Genomic DNA, 17,313 nt, shown 5'->3' with positions numbered 1-17,313 from the left:
GATACATGTATACACCGTAAATATGTTTAAGTGTCTTGCTATACTGATGTTTGTATCTTATGCACAGGCCGTGCATGTGTCATTCTTGAATGAAGAAGGGAAAAGCACATGAGAGCACAAAGAGTCCCCCGTTGTCCCTCGCCATCTCCCCTCCCCCTTTTTTGACAAGACACCATAATAGGAAGGGCGAATGCACCGAAAAAACCCCAAAACAAAACAAAAAACTTCCCACAATTCGCTAGGTATTCGACGCACACTTTCCATGAATGAATACATGCACCGTCAACACTTTATTTGATACATGAGTATTATTGTTCTAACCGTGTTAATTTTATTTTCAATAAAATTTTATGAAGATAAATCAGTCGCACACAAAAACAAGAAAATTTCACCCGTTAATCTGCGTTTATTTCGAAGGAAAGACGGGGAACCACGGCATCTCTTCAAGACAAATATAGAATTATTCGACTTTTAAAGACTATATCGTGAGATAAAAATCAACAGGAAAAGATGAGAAAGGACAACGAGGCAAAATGTACTTTGTGGATGTCATGTGCCATTTCTGCCGCTAGGCGGCCGATATCCTTGCAAATTCAGCGTTAACTGTCCTCGCTTTGCTATTTGATTAAGAACAATTATCATAATTATTCACGATTACAGTAGACAGATGTACTGGTTACAGTTAGTTATTCCGAATGTTCTTTAGTCCGAATGTTCGTTATTCCGAAGGTTCGTTATTCCGAAGATTCGTTATTCTGAAGGTCCGTTAATCCGAAAATGTGATAAGGTTTGTTATTCCGAAGGTTCATTAACCCGAAAATGAAATAAGGTTCGTTAATCCGAAAATGAAACAAAGCTCGTTATTCCGAAGGGTCGTTACGGACCCTATTTCATTTTCTGATCAACGGACCTTCGGAATAACGAACCCTGTTTCATTTTCGGATAAACGAGCCTTCGGAATAGCGAACCCCATTTCATTTTCGGATTAACGAACATAATTCGGAATAACAAATCTTCGGAATAACGCCACAAATGTTCGGATTAACAAACCCTTTTTCATTTTCGGATTAACGAACCAGGCTAGGTATAGGGAATTTTTTATGTTTCGGAGTAACGAATCTTCGGAATAACGAACCTTCAGAATAACGAACCTTCGGAATAACGAACAGCACCCGATGTACTTCGCTTTAAGACTTTGCGAGTTAAAGCTGTAGTATTGGCAGAGGTGATCGACTCCAAAATAGTACTATTCACTGAGGAGAGCATGCAGCCCCGAAGTGAATAGTACTTTTGGAGGCACCGAGGCCCATAGTTTTGACTAGAAACTTGAAATTAGGCATGCAGAGTACTAGTATGTTGTTTAGATCAAAAATTTAAAGTGAAGAAGGGGAAAACATGAGGCGAGAAGTCGTGTGGTGGATACGATAATGGAGGGATGATACAGTGACCGTACGAAACAGGACGCGAATTCTTGAAATAGTTATAAATACATGAAATCACGTGGAGATCTTTCAACCAGTCAAAATCTGATATATTTATATACAATGTGTACTTATAATTATCATATTTATGTACTGAATCCTGACTGATGAAAATGATTGGTCAAAGCCTTTCTGAGCAAGTATTTAGTTTCAATCAAAGAGTGTAGAAGCTGGCCCTTTATATACCTTTGGTTTCAACAGTGCCCATTGCCCATGGAATACTAGTAGTTGAAGTAGGACACTGTGCGCTGTTTTTGTTTTTGTTTTGATTTGTTTTGTTTTGTTGTGTTTTGTTTTGTTTTTGTATTACTATAAAAGTTTCATTTGGGACTCTGACCACGCCTTTTGGCAGCCACATGCTAGTACACTTAGTACGTCATAATATCACTGGCCAATAGCGTGCGCCAAAGTTAGTCTGATCGACGTTGTCGGCCCCCCGGCGCGCGGCGGCTTGACTGAAATCCCTCTGTTTACCGGTCACGGTGTGTGTGTGTTCGTTCGACCGTGTTTTCACGTTAGGGCGATGATTCGAGGTTACTTACGTGTTTTCAATCAGAGAGCTCCAGAAAGCGGATCACGTTGGTTGCCTTTTCTTCCTGCAAGGAAACTTTCGAACACATTCAACATGACGGTCATTGTCAAAGTGATTTATTGGTAAGTGCCTCAGTGCCAGCCTGTGCAGGTATGACGAATGCTTATGCTATGCCTATATGACGAACTCTGGCTTCCTGCCAGCACAGTTGTGTACCTGGTATTAATACATGTATTTTCTTTACATACCAGTACGCTTCGTACAACGTGGCCCGGCGGAGCGGAGCTTGGGTACCACTACCAGTATAGTGTTTATTTTACCAGGAGATGGGAAGAGATATTCATAGTCATAGTGCATATAAATTTACATATCACATACCGGTTACAAGCCCGAACGCGTCGGGCTTGTCGCAGTCGACCGGTATGCAGGGTGTCCGTAATGAGAAACCGTTCGAGAATGGTCTACTTGTACTAAGTTACTAAGTTGTAGCAAAGCCAAAGATCCTATACCCTTGTACACATAAACTTCATGAGTGTAGGCCTAACTAAAAAGTACATTAGAAAATGAAGCGTGAAATAGAGCGTTAGGAATACGGTAACCTTCAAGATAGCCCGACCAACGCTGCCAGTACGGCAGTAGTTGTGTTGTGTAGGGTGTGGTCCGACTGCTACCAGCCCGCGCGCCTCGGGGTTAGGTGTGGTCCGAAGTGTGGGTGTTTACATACTGATACTGGTACATTGTAGTGCCTTGGTAATAATCTAGTATGGTGTAGTATCAAGGATTGTATAGTTTTGGATGAGACCTAATTTCAGGTTTGAAACATTTTTTGGTGAGATAATGAGAAACATCTTATGAAATATGAAAGAGCATGTAATTCCATGACTCGAGGAATTCAATGTTAATTTGATGAAAATTGGTTTTGAAATGGCTGAGATATCCAAAACAGAGTGATTCTAATAAAGTGTGGGACCCACCTTTTATTACGATCGCTTTGCTTTACATTGCTTTTGGATGCTTCAGTCATTCCAAACCCCGATTTTCATCAAATAAACTTTGAATTCCTCTTAAAATGGTATGCTCTGTACTATCTCATAAGTGTTTTCTTGGTATCCCAATTCTCATCTCCACCAGTACTGTACCATCCCTTTAAAGTGCCCAAAACAATTCAATACGTACAACAAGCAACAAAATAAGCACAGATCAAAAGTTAGCAACATGCAGTGATCTTTTGATTGTGTGTGTGCATTTTTATTGTCTCACAGGAATGTTATCAAAAATAGTGTGGAAGGCTCGATTCATGACAAAGTGACTTCTGTCAGGATCTCATCCTTTTGAATGTAACGCACCTGAGTTATCAGTTTCTGCTCTTTGAAAGACACATATTCAGTGGAATTGACAAAATCGTGTTCAACCCTTGAGACACAGTTGCATACAACTGCAGTAAATACATTTTCACCCATGAACTCACTCTCATAAAATCTGATTGATTCTCTCATCCACTTACATGTATGCCTCATTTCTTTCTTTCCCTTGACAGCGGTGGATGAGGGTACCTCCCCAAGGTAAATCATGACTTCACCTTCAATCGAGATTTTATTGCATAGCTATCTAGAAGTTTTGCTTCATGCATGTCATTTTTCTTTCTTAAGAGAATGACAATTTTGTGTAAGAAGTAATACTAGCAAATAATACAAATATGAAACCATTACAAGAATTAGTCTCAGAAATTTGAGATATCTTTTGATGCTACTTGTTATGGTAAAAAGGTTGTGAAATAGGATGAGAATTTTTCAAATGGTATTATTGTTTATGTGTCTTTATGTCAGTTGTGAATTTTGTCATTTTAAATCATTATGGTGTATTCTCACCGACCATATCTACCTTGAAATACCATTAGAGAAGGCAGTTAGCAGTTGATTTAGTGGACAGTAAGTTGTTGTTTTTTTCACTGCTGGTGATGAAAACTGTGCAAAAAGAGATCTCCCCTATACATGTAAGGTACATGTAAGGTCAACCTTGCCAAAGTCAAATAAGAAGGAACCAGAGAAAATTGTCTGACTTAGTAAATGTGAATTTTTACTTAAAGGAAATTATAAGCACATTTAGATGCATATCCAGGGTAGAATATTTCTTTGTCTTATCTGTTTTTTTTTTGAATTGTCTTTTCTTTTCTTTTTTGTGCAGATTGACTTTAGCGAGGTTGACTGCGTATTTTGCTCCATGACAAAATGCATGTTTTTTAATTTGAAAAATCCCAACTTGAAATGCCTTGAAATTTGGGCAACTATTATTTTAATGTATAGATGACAGGTAGAATAGTGCATTCTGTTGATATTCCATTGTCAGAAAAATTAGAGTTGCATAACATCAGTCTGGCTTTGATATTGCAGGGGAATGTGCTTTTAACGTTTTATCTTTATTGATCTATGCAAGACGTTAAAAACAGCTAGTGTTTGACCCAATCCCATCCCCTGTAACATCTAAATACTTGCACTTTTTATTGTTAAAATTCATACTATATCAGATATTTAAAGAAAATATTTTCATGTTGTATTGTACATTTTCACCATGCAGTATAAACAGTTGGCCTCACAACTGAAAAATGAATTTGGGGCCGATGTGGATGTGGTGAGTAAATGAAGATTTTTACAGCCTTACAGGTCTAAGTATCTTTAATAAGAGCATTTTCCGACCCGACTCATAATTGAAGTGAAATATACAATGAGGTGAACTGATGCAATAAGTAAATAAATGTAATATTACAGTGACTCATTGTTATATTATATGTTTCAGCCCCAAGCAAAATGCTAGATGATCAAAAGAGTTTCAGTTCACTGTCGCTGAAATAGATAATACGGAGCCTTTGTTAAATTTGTGTTATAATTGATTGAAAAGTCTTTTGAGAATATTGTTCCTCAGTTTGTCCATTGTGTGAGCAGAATTTCATAACAGAGATTTTGCACTGATTTTTACTTTGTATGCTCTATTACTGTGAAAATGGAAATTCTGGCATTGTTGATACTTTGCTCAGTTGTGCTCAAGGAATTTTGAATGTTTTCCAATTTGATACAGTGTACTAAATGTTAACATATCACTAATGATATAATTATTGTTCATTCTTGTAAACAATAGAGAGTACAGTTGGATAGACAAAATACAGATACATGTTTGATATTTTTGTTGTTGCTCTTGAGTTACATTATGCAAAATATATGCAAAAACTTTGCGAAAATCCTTTTCAAGATCTATTTAACAGGCTGCACTCTAACCCATTTTTCCTACCAGTAGTACTGGTCTTGTTGTACTGTTTGTTGTTTTGTTGTTGTTTTTTCAACTGGCCTCAACAATGTAATTACTGTTATTTTGCCTGTTATGCCTGACCAGCAAATTTAGCAGTTTCTTAAAAGTTGCTGGTCTGACAGTGAATTTTACCGGTCTGTGACAGTAGGACCATCGGACCAGTGCCTGTGTTGTATATAGTATAGTCATTTGTTAGGCAAAATAACATCATCAGAGACTCCAACTCTCCCGCTTTCGACGGGAGATCTCCTGCCGAAAGCCCATTTTTGCAAAATCCCCTTTCCCGCTTGAGATTTAATTTCTCCCACCCTGGCTCTGTGTCTCCTGCTTGAAATGATTTCTTACTTAGTGTCATTGTATTTTGAAAAATAAGCCTTAGATAGCACAAGAGAGCATCTAGAACCCTAGAGCTTCCAGGGCCCTTAAGTGGGCCCTGGACCCTGGCCGCAAGGAACTTTGCACTTCGTGGTCGTGATGAGGGCTTCGCGCACATCAAGTTAGAGTCTCCCGTTTGCTAGGGGTTTCAGGCGGGAGAATCTCCAGATCAGAAGGTGCTTGGGGTTGGAGTCTCTGCATCATTGATATTATTTCCCATTACTCATCTAAAATCTATTATTTACCTTATTTGATTGGTTGCTGCTGTTGTTGAAGCTAATGTTTGAATTTTGGGTACGGATGGAAGACCTAAGTAACTGTTGATTCAAGTAAAAGTTGACAGATATCAAGATACCACAGGATGATATCTAACTGATGGTGGGAATGAATGTGGTCCTGTATGGAAACAAAAATAAAATGGCATCATATTTAGAAGTGTCTGTGATGGTGCAGGCCTCGAATTACCCGGGAGGCAAAAGGCAATTTGCCGCAATGCCCTATCTACTTGCCGCAATGCCTCTCTCAAAATTACCATGCTTACTGCAACTTTTCCCTTGCTGTCCTAAAAAATTTTGAGAGAGAGTGCCCCTAAAACCAAAAATTGCCTGTCCCTAGAACTGGTGAAATTCGAGGCCTGTGGTGGTACGGTATTGTATCATGGAAGTCACCATTCACCAGTCACCATTTTCATCATTTCTTTTTCACTGCTTTTACACCGCCTAAAACTTCTTACTCAAACACTGTGTGTAATACATATCCCTCAGGTAAAGATCGCTTCATAATTCTCTATATACAGATTTCTTTCTTGATACACTGTAATTACAATCCAAGGCCACACAAACAAGTTTGCTCCAGGCTTGTGTGGAAGGTAGCCCTAGCAACCCAGGTCAAGGTTTTCCTCTTTTTTATGTCTGTGGAGGGAGACAAAAGATTACTCGTGCAGAAATTTGCAAGTCACGAACAAACCAAGCTGCAAACAATGACATTGCACTTGCAGCTCTATCAATTCTGTGAATAATATATGTGTTGTTGTTAGCAGTAGATAATGTTGCTAGTCTGCCTGGAAGACTCAGTTGCATTGTTTGTGGGTACAAAGTCTTTGAATCCAAGGTGATTTCTTTTGTTAAAATTATTTACCTGGTACATGATTCCTACATTTCTCATTATGTTAGTTTGTTCTTTGTTTGCTTATTAATGCTGTGTATTTCCATGATTCAGATTCGTCAGTCAAGTGATATTAAAATTCAGTGTCATACTGTATCTTAATGATTATCACTTCAGTATGTCAGCATAGCAAACACATTTGCATCACAAACTATGATTTTAAAAAACAAAACTTGATGTACAGTATATCAAATCATAGCTGCAGAAAGATACACGTGTATATTTATTCATTTATTTATTCTTATTTATTCATTTATTTACTAACTTATTTAGTTATATAATTAGTTATTGTTTGTATTTATGCTGCAATGGATTCTATGTATAAATTTGCATGTCTATGAAAATCAGTTTATGTTTGTGTGTGAATCTGGAAGAAATGCTCAGTTACTAGGTAGAGATTCTGTGCATGTTGAAGCTGTGCACTAATTCATCAGCACAGACACTACTAGTGTACAAATGGTCTTGGAGTTATCCATGCCAGCTCTATGAAAAGTTTTAGACAGAAATCGACCATGAAGCTAGAACTTATATTGTTCCAGTTATGTATTGTATCTGTGAATCATGCACTGAGTAAAGGAGTTGCGGTTGACAAGCAGTCCATGCAATTGCCAGGGCAGCTGATGTTGACTTGGGACATGTCAAGGTTTACAAGTGATGGATTCTGTAGCCTGTGTTCTGTGAATTTTTTGTTTGATGTGTATAGTGTGTGGATACCCCACTTACTCATAAATGGCAACATCAGGCACAACAATCAGAATCTGGGGAAATATGTTTATGCGTATACATTGTACATATACATATGTTTTCTCAAAAAGCATGTACATGTACTTTTACTGTTAAAATGGTAACAAAACAGTGCAGATGAAAATCTCTTCAATCAGAGTCTTGCTGAAATTTATTGCATCATGAAGTTTTGCACCAATATAATCCCCTAGAAAGCAGCTGAATGCTATTACAGCATGCAATGTAATGATTGCAATTATATTTTCTGACATTTCTTGAATGGCAATTGGTCTTTTGTACCCATGTATTCAGACTACTCCAAGGACTTATTATCTATAGCTGAGCTTCATGTATTTCAATTCCATAAATATTTTTACTTGCTCCGCATTTCTAGAGTGGAGAAGGGACCCCAGAGGTGACGGGGAAACTGGAGGTGTTTGTGAATGGCACACTTGTCCACTCCAAAGTGGTAAGAATAATACCATTGCATCTTCACAACAAAGTTTCCCTTTCAATTTGTGATGACTAGAGTCCAGTTCAATGTGATTTTAATTTGGAATGCTGGCTAATTAAGCAATGTGGATGCTCAGTATAATCTAAAAATGAAGACTCTTGATGGCAGACGGTTAACCCATCCAAAAGGTTGAGCTTCTAGAGCAAAAGCTCAGTTCTTTCATGACCTTAACCAGGGAAAGACTAATATAACAGATCTTATTAGGGCTTACACATGTTGAACTGCAAACCATCAGTAGCCATACCACTTACCCATTTAAGAACCAATCTCCAGTAGGTCAGGAAAGCAGGAAACAGAACAACCTGATTCTAAAAATCCCGGACTCTTAGAGATATAACCCCTGATATTAGATGTGGGCCTATGCAGTAGTTTTTTTTTCTTTCCTTTCTTTGACAAATGACTCTATCACAGCTTGATGGTTGTGTAGTATAGGATGTTAGCCTTAATGATTTGTGTGCAGAGAGCCAATGTAAGTCTAACTTTCGATATGCATAGTGCGATATCTGTCACGAGATCACTGTGGAATAAACAAAACTATCCGCAGACTTTTTTTTTTCAAGGGTGGGATTCCCAACCTCAAATTTCCTGAAACAATACTCTGCCAGAATCTTTGCATTTAAGTCTCATTTCCTGTTTTTTCTGTGCTCTTTCCTTTCTTCTCACTGCTCTCTTCCACCCAGGGAGGGGATGGGTATGTCGACAGCGAGGCAAAATTCAAGAAGATTGCCGACGCTGTGGCAGCAGCCATGTGAATGATGTCTGCATTCACTAACACAGGTACAGTTACACATTTAGTTGCTTCTCTCTCTTTTATGATTTGATGAATTCCATATATTTCTGATTTTCTGTATTATTACTGGGCATATCATGAAGACTTCTCTGGACGAAATACATGTAGATGAATAAGCACAAGCTATTTGTCTGTTTTCATCATTTTGTATGTGTGAGGCTGACCCATTAAAGAAACCCAACAATAAAATGGATTTTGAGTGGAAAGTACAAGTATTCACGATTATCATTCATGTAGCTTACTCGAATTGCCAATGAGTGATCACTTATACAGCATACATGTGTGCTTTTCCCTGCAATGTATGGCAGCAAAGAATATTATATTTGCATTAGTAGTATTTAGAATTAAGGAGTTTCTGTAGTTGGTACAACTTGTATTTCTAAATATCTGTGATATTTGTGAATATAATTGTTTTCCCTTTCATATCCTTTCTTCACAGCTGAACAGCTCCAGCTCGTGCATTGTGGCTATCCTCATCATGACGGATGTAACTCAAAAGTAGTTCCAGCTGCTCGGTTTCATCTCGAATATTTCAAGAGGAGACACCAAATTGCCCAAGCTTGAAAGATTCAGTTGTGCATCAACCTTTGTGTGTTTTGTTCTTGCTCACTTTTCGTAGTACAGTAGTTATATTTCATGTCTTTCGTAGTATTCTTTTCACTTTGTTTGTATTCAATTACACATTTTTCCTTTGCTGTTGGGTGACGGATGGGACATTTCCACTGTAGTTGCCTCTAAATTTATGAGTACCTGATTGATACATGCACAGTTTGGAGTGATATCACAGAGTTCATGGCTCATGCAGTTAACAGGCAAGAGACATGGGCTCTAGCTAAGGTACAGTCTTACATGCATAAGTTGTTACAGGTTAGGATTTTTTGTGTGTGATGGTAATACAAGGTACAGGTACATTGTAATTTTCTGCCTTTAAGCACAAACCTGAAGACTGAAGTGAGGTGTAGTAATAATGTCATAAACACAGTATTGGCTTCATTTATCTCATGCATTTTCATGCACTTACATGCTTGTCCTATTGTTCCAGCGAGTAATGCAGTCTAAATCTCCAAAGAACTGGTTTCCTGACAGTGTTTGTCGTTAACCATGTGTTATCTTTCATCAATTTTATATCTAAACTTTGCAGCAGGAATATGTTAATAATATAGAAAATATTTCCTCTTGTCACTGACTAATATGTCAGTTTGATTTGGGGCAATATGAGACATTTGGGCTACCCTTGCCAAGGAGTGTTCACACCCAAACTTCCCAGACATTTCATACACAACCAAATAATGTAAAGGCTATTTCTAAAAGCATGCTCATGACATGTTTATGTGATGTCCAATAGATCTTCTCTATCAGGGTTTAATATCAGGGAAGTACAGTACATGTGAAAGAAATACTTATTAGCTTTCTATGTGTATTATTTATCTCATTTCTTATTTTTCGTGGAATAAAGTTGGGTTACATAGACTGGTCCAAGTTGTCACCTGCTTGAATGTGTTTGTGTTTGCATGTGTGTGTGTGTGTGTGTGTGTGTGTGTGTGTGTGTGTGAAGTTCTGACTTGATGCATAGAACTGATATTTTATGAAAGACTGAGAAAACACTTGATTTATGCTGTATAATACATTGTACACTGTACAAGTATTTGGTTAAGTAGATAACATCTCGACTCCGAAGGCTTTGTGATGCCATGTCTCCTTTTACACGATTATCTTATCCAACTACATTTCCTTGTTGTGCTTCTCAACTTCCATAACTACTGAAGAGGCCATACAAAATGTCTAAACATCAATGTACAATTTAGATGATTTTTAGATTTTTTTTTGTACGTTAGTAAGCTTTTGGCAAATTTGATTTTCCTCTTGAATAAGGGATTTTATGATCTACTATATTGACTGTACGTATAGCTGATACACAGACAAATGTTATACTGGGTAAATCACTACTACTGGTATGTTGGAACGAAATTGGCTGTACAAATAATAAATGAAATGGGGAATATTGAGAGATCATCTTTGCTTTGCAGGTGAAAGAAACTTGATGGATGGAGGGGGTGGAGAAAAGTGAGGGAGAGAGAATAGTTGCATTTGACTTAACCTTATACAGTATTTTTGTGCATGTGGGCATTTGTGTATAATGGTTTTGACAATTAATGTGGATGTTTAGTGACTGCTGTGTGTGTTAGAATCATTAGCATGTGATGTCATCAAACGGCACATGTTGCACTGGGTTCCCATGTTCTGGAGTTAATACATTGTATGAACTCAGCAGGATAAAGGCAACAACAACCCAATGCAACAGCAGCCATGCTAGCAAGCTTTCATGTTGGAATAATGTTATGTGTATAGGCCTACGCATTCATTTCAACACAGCTGCTACAGTCAACATAATTACAGTATACACGTACTTCAGCATACTCAGTAATGAACACATTTGTGCATTTGGTTATTTCCATAAGACATGTATTACAGCATTAGTTCAAAGGCACTTACACACACACACACACACACACACACACACACACACACTCACACACACACACACACACACACAAGGGCTTATAGAGCTCAGCATGAAGATAATTCATCACACAATTAACATTTGAATACACAACATTCGGTCCTAGGCCCCATTTCATAAAAAGTTAATATGATAGCAAGTCTTGCTGGAATTGCGATTATCATGGTAACGACAAGAATCCAGTTTCCTAATTGGATGTTGCTATGGGAAGTTGTCATTCCAGCAGGACTTGTCATCCTAGCATCTTTTATGAAATGGGACTCAGATCATATGACTTGTATCGTACAAATGGACAAAAACATTGCTTCAAGGGGAATGAAACCCAAATATGCATATTGATTGACTGAATGCAGCAATATTAGTTAAACACAAAAATAAAAATTTGAGGAAGATGAGACAAGTGGTGCAGCCATCGCTGGATGAGACTACTACTATAGTTTGTGACGTCACATATGCGAAGAATGATATACAAAGAAAATATAAAGAAAATTATACATATTTTCACTTTTCTACGGTAATAAAAGAGCACTTTCCTCATACCTCTTTCAGAAAGCACCCAGGGAATAATATTACAATGTATCCTTAACATATGTCAGTAACAGACATATGACAGAAACATATCAAGAAAGCAAGCAAATATGTCAGTAACACGTCGAGGGAATGTATACTTTTCAGTGATAGAAGATGACTTTTTAGTGAATTTATTCTATATTTTCTTTATATTTTTCTTCATATATGATGCCACAGACTGTGGAAGTCTTCTCATCCAGCAATGGTTGTACCAAAATCTTAAAAGTCCTTAACTTTTGATTGGATCATGCGATTTTCCTAAAACAAAACTGTCACTGATGTGTCCTACTTATATTGCTGCAATCACTCAATCCACATGTATGTTTGGTAAGCTGCCAAACAGGCCATTGATATCATGAACACTCATATAATCGCACAGAGTTGCCAATAGGTCTAACCCTCTATAAACTTTTGCAATTCTTAAATATATCTCCCCCCCCCCCCAAAAAAAAAAAAATAAAATAAAATAAAATCACTGGTTTAGAGCCTATATGCTGCTTTGATATGTCTGTTTGCATGCACACAAATACATTTTACAACTCGCCTGGTTATGCAAAATACTACATGCATCAATACAACTACAAAGAAACAGCAAAGGGATGGTATAGTGGTTTTGGTAGAGATGGGGATTTAGGTTTTTAACTTTATGCAAAATAGAAACCATTTACATGCAGTCCATATACTTCTCCGTCAGTCCTTAGAAAAAAAAAAAAAAAAAAATCTAACGTACGCATGCGCACCTCGAGCTCTTCACGCACGCACAATCATCTCGACAGGAACAACGATGACAACACGCCCCATGCCTTGCATGCTAGCGGTAGCCGTGCATAATTGCATATTGCATTCAACAAATGTCGACGTGAAACGATACGTGTGGGACTATTAAGAAGGTTCTGATGGATCGCGATACACCACCGGTACGGTAGATAGCTAGAAATCTAGTGGCTCTACCTTGTATTCCTATCTCTGACAGGTATGCATGATCTCTGACAATTCAGATTTCTACTCTAGTTTTCAGGGCTGCCAACTCTCACGCATTGAGCATGAGAGTCACTCATTTTGGTCCTTTCTCACTCTAAAACTTTATTTCATTTGCATGCATTTCTAATATGTATTGATCTCACTCATTTTGACTCCTGAGTCATATTATAGCATTGGCCTATGGGAGTCTCACTCTCAACTAGTTTCCAGTATTGTTGGGTTTCTTTTCTATGTGAACCACAGCCAGGCGTAGGTGCACGCACACACGTATGCAACACACGTATGCAACACAGCGCGCAGTGCACGTTGTCAGGGATGCCAAGTTAAATAAAAAATTTATGAGTGAGATTTTCATTACTGTAAATGTGCGCGCGAGCGAGGGTGTGGCGTGGGAGGGGTTTTCCCCCCCTGTGGCCTCCCACGGTAGGGAGCTTTTTCAATTTTTAGCTCTGAAATGGTGCGATCAGGTGCATACTTAAGTGACTATTTTCGCAACTATATCTAATCTTTTCAGCTTAATGCGCATTATCATAGGCCCAAGTTGCAGACTTTGCCCGATGGCGATGCGTGAGAAAAATGGGTGCCGGTGCCATGTATATGCGTGAGATCGTGAGATCCTTCGCCATTTCTAACCCGATTTCGATTCCGTTTGCTTTATGTGATGGCACTAGATGAGGGCTTCAAAAATTCTAACACGTTACACAGAATTTTGACCTTTGACTTCTTTGACCTTTGACCTTGATTTTTACTGAGCGGCATTCCTCAAGGGAGTGTTCTGGGCCCGACACTTTTTGTGATGTATGTGAATGATCTGCCAGATGTTCTCTCTAGTTCATCACAATTATATGCCGATGACGCCAAGATCTATGCTAGAGTATACGAATAATTTATGAGTTGTGAGTGCATAGGGCACGAATATCGCACGAGGCGCGAGATGAGCCACTGGTCTATTCAACAAGGCGCGTAGCGCCGCGTTGAATAGACCAGTGGCGAATCTCGCGCCGAGTGCGGTATTACGTGCCCCAATGCACGAACAAAATCATAAATTATTCGTTTTATACAACACCTTGTCCACAATCACAATACAAAATTAGTGACCGCCAACTCAGGAAGGCCCAAAATAAATGTAACAATTAGGCAGAGAATTGTAAACCACCCTGTGTACTGCTTTCAAACACTCGTCATGATTCGACCACACAGTCACAGGAATCACGAACTCCGCAGGGTCTATACCCATTCTACGCTAACGTTAGATCAAGTTAGGCCTGGCTGTTAGGTCGATCTGAGATGTCGGTAGATCTAGTAGTAGGTCTAGACTTTGTCTATTTCCGAAAATTATTTTGTATAAAAACACAGAAAAATAATCAAATTACGGTTTCTCAACTTGAAATGAAGTCTTGATGTTGGGATCACTGTGGTCCACGTAGCAGATCAGAGTCAAAAGTAAAAACACAGCAGTACCGCTACGTGTATACAGGCTGCGATACATGCAACTAGCTAGGTAAAGTAACTGCGCGTATACGTTAACGTTGCAGTACTCCGCCGCGCCTGGTCTGTGAGACTTACCGGCAGCGCAGCGCAGCGCAGCCGGCCAGCACGTACACTGTACAATGTAGTTTGCTGGCGCTTTGCTACGGGTGTGAGCCACAGAACTCTGTGAGCGGCCATGCATTAGTAGCCCCCCGCGAAGCCGTGCTATAGTACCTTCGAGCCGTGCTATAGGCCCATGCCAGGGGCCTATTGTATGGCTGTCACTCTCAATGAGTTTGATAGGTATTTTCTATTGAATGTCATGTGACATGTTCTTGGCCAATCACAATTCGACATCATTCTGAGGTGTTGTATAATACCGCATATTGACTCCTGCCAATCACTGCAAGAGGACCTGACTGGTGTGGAAAAGTGGTCACTAACCTGGCAACTCCCTCTTAACTCGCACAAATGTGAAACCCTTCACATTGGGTATAACAACCTACAATGTTCCTACTCAATTGAGAATGTTACATTTGATGATGTCAACTGTGAAAAGGACCTGGGTGTTTTGATTGATAGTGAGCTCAACTTTCGCCAACACATCTCCTCATCTATCCAGAAGGCTAACCAAATGTTAGGTCTTATCAAACGTGCTTTCGTTAACATCAAACCAGATATTTTCCTGCCACTGTACAAGGCTTTGGTAAGACCGCATTTGGAATATTGCAGTGTCGTATGGAAACCCAGGTTTACAACAGATGACAGAAGGATCGAAGCTGTTCAGGGCAGGACAACCAAACTGTTTCCTGGACTCAGCACCCTTTCCTACAGAGAGAGACTAGTAAAGCTTAACCTGTTTTCATTGCATTACTGGAGGGAAAGAGGGGACATGATCCAGGCCTTCAAAATAAGTACTACATGGTATAGACAGAATCAACCCACAGTTCTTCTTTGTACAGTCACAGTATCTTGGAACGAGAGGCCATCCTTTGAGATTATTTGCAACCCATTGTCGTTTGAATATCCGCAGCAACTGTTTCAGCAAAAGAGTCATCCAATCATGGAACAGTCTGCCCTCATCACTTGTTACATCCACTAGTATAGATTCTTTCAAACATGGTTTAGACATGTTCTGGTCAGACAAACGTTTTGAAATTGTCTGACATCCACGCCCATGCTCGATATAGACTGTCACTCGTGCTACCAAGCGCTGACGACCGGGAGACCTGACAGGATTTACCTACACTCCCGTACAGATGATGATGATGATGATGATGATGATGATGATGATGATTGACCTATATTGTACATTGGCTACAAAATGCTACTCCTTCGCCATTTCTAACCCGATTTCGATTCCGTTTGCTTTATGTGATGGCACTAGGTGAGGGCTTCAAAACTTCTACACAGAATTTTGACCTTTGACTTCTTTGACCATGATTTTTATGCCTCCACCACGAAGTGGTGCCGGAGGCATTATGTTTTCGGGTTGTCCGTCCGTCCGTCCGTCTGTCCTTCCGTCCGTCCGTCCTTCCGTCCGTCCGTAATGAATTTTGTGGACAAGGTAACTATCAAAACCTGTTGAGGTATCCTAATGAAACTTGGCATGTATGTGTATTAGGGGGTGAAGTTGTGCCTATCAACTTTTGGGTGCACATGCTCAAGGTCAAAGGTCAAAAGGTCAAGGTCAAATACATAAAATTTCACTATTTCCACCATATCTATTGAATGCCTGAAGATATTTTCTTGAAACTTAGTGTATACATGTATTACCCAATGAAGATTATCTGGTGAAAGTTTGGGTCACGAGGTCAAAGGTCAAAGGTCAAAAGGTCAAGTAAAAATATTAAAACTTCTTTTTTTTTTCTCCATACCTTGGAAAATTGTTCAAGGTATCTTCATGGAACATAGTATATACATATACTGACTGGAAGTGATTATCTAGAGAATGTAGGGTTCATGGGGTCAAAGGTCAGTGGTCAAAGGTCAAGTGCAACACTTCAAAATTTTACTATTTCCCTCCTATCATGCAATGCCAGCAGGGTTATTTTTTTTTTTACACTTGGTGTATGCATACATGTGTAACCTAATCGAAATTCTCTGGAAAGTTTTTTTTTTCTTCTTTTTTTGCCTCAAAGGTCAAAAGGTCAAAGATCAAGTGAAAGTGCTGAACTAACTTTTTCCTCCATATCTCGGAAGTGGCTCAAGTTATCTTGAAACATAGTACATATTATGCATGTTCTACCTGAAAGTGATTATCTTATGAATTTTAGGGTCAAGGGCCAGATGAAAATGGTAACAATTTACTATTCAATTCAGAAATTGCACTTTTTCTCCACACCTGTACCTTGAAAATTACTCAATGCCTAAATGTATGAATGGGTCAAAGTCGAGTTAAAGTCCTTAAATCCCTAGATACATTGTACATGCTCTCCTATTCATCCAATTAAACCTAGGTCAAGGAAGGTGAACATTCAACACATTTGTGACAAACTTGTCATTTCAATATTTTGCCAATTTTGTGAAAATGTAATCACACATTGTCCACATGTACTATCTAGACCTATTGGGAAAATCATGCATTATGGCGGAGGCATACCAGTCGCCAAAGCGACATTTCTAGTTTACCTATATTGTACATTTTGCTACAAAATGCTACTTCCGGCGGGGACATATATTACGCATCGTGTAATTTCTCCTTTTCCTTGTTTTTATTTGCTTGATAAGCATATTTAACTCTGAAATTCACGTAAAAACTTGACCTACCGGTACGTGATTGAGAAAATCCAGCACTATCAAATGCTGTTCCTTCTTCAATTCGAAGTTTCAGTGCAAAAATATCGCCGTCGAACTTGAGTGGCCTCTTTTCAGCTCCCCGCGGTGCCGCTC

The 17,313-nt window shown here is 38.9% G+C and overlaps 1 long non-coding RNA gene across 1 annotated transcript; it reads left to right on the top strand.

Annotated features, from left to right (window-relative positions):
- The first annotated feature begins 1,979 nt into the window (after positions 1-1,979).
- LOC139738248 (uncharacterized) lies at positions 1,980-10,258 on the top strand. The gene is made up of 6 exons (XR_011711426.1): positions 1,980-2,135; positions 3,551-3,575; positions 4,588-4,641; positions 7,970-8,044; positions 8,770-8,866; positions 9,319-10,258. It is a non-coding gene; the product is annotated as an uncharacterized lncRNA (long non-coding RNA).
- Positions 10,259-17,313: the final 7,055 nt, after the last annotated feature.

Source organism: Diadema antillarum, unplaced genomic scaffold (genome assembly GCF_040938485.1).
Source record: "Diadema antillarum isolate AM-2024a unplaced genomic scaffold, OU_Dant_1.0 seq00000731_RagTag, whole genome shotgun sequence".
Taxonomy (NCBI): Eukaryota; Metazoa; Echinodermata; class Echinoidea; order Diadematoida; family Diadematidae; genus Diadema; species Diadema antillarum.
This window is presented reverse-complemented; position numbering and strand designations above follow the sequence as displayed.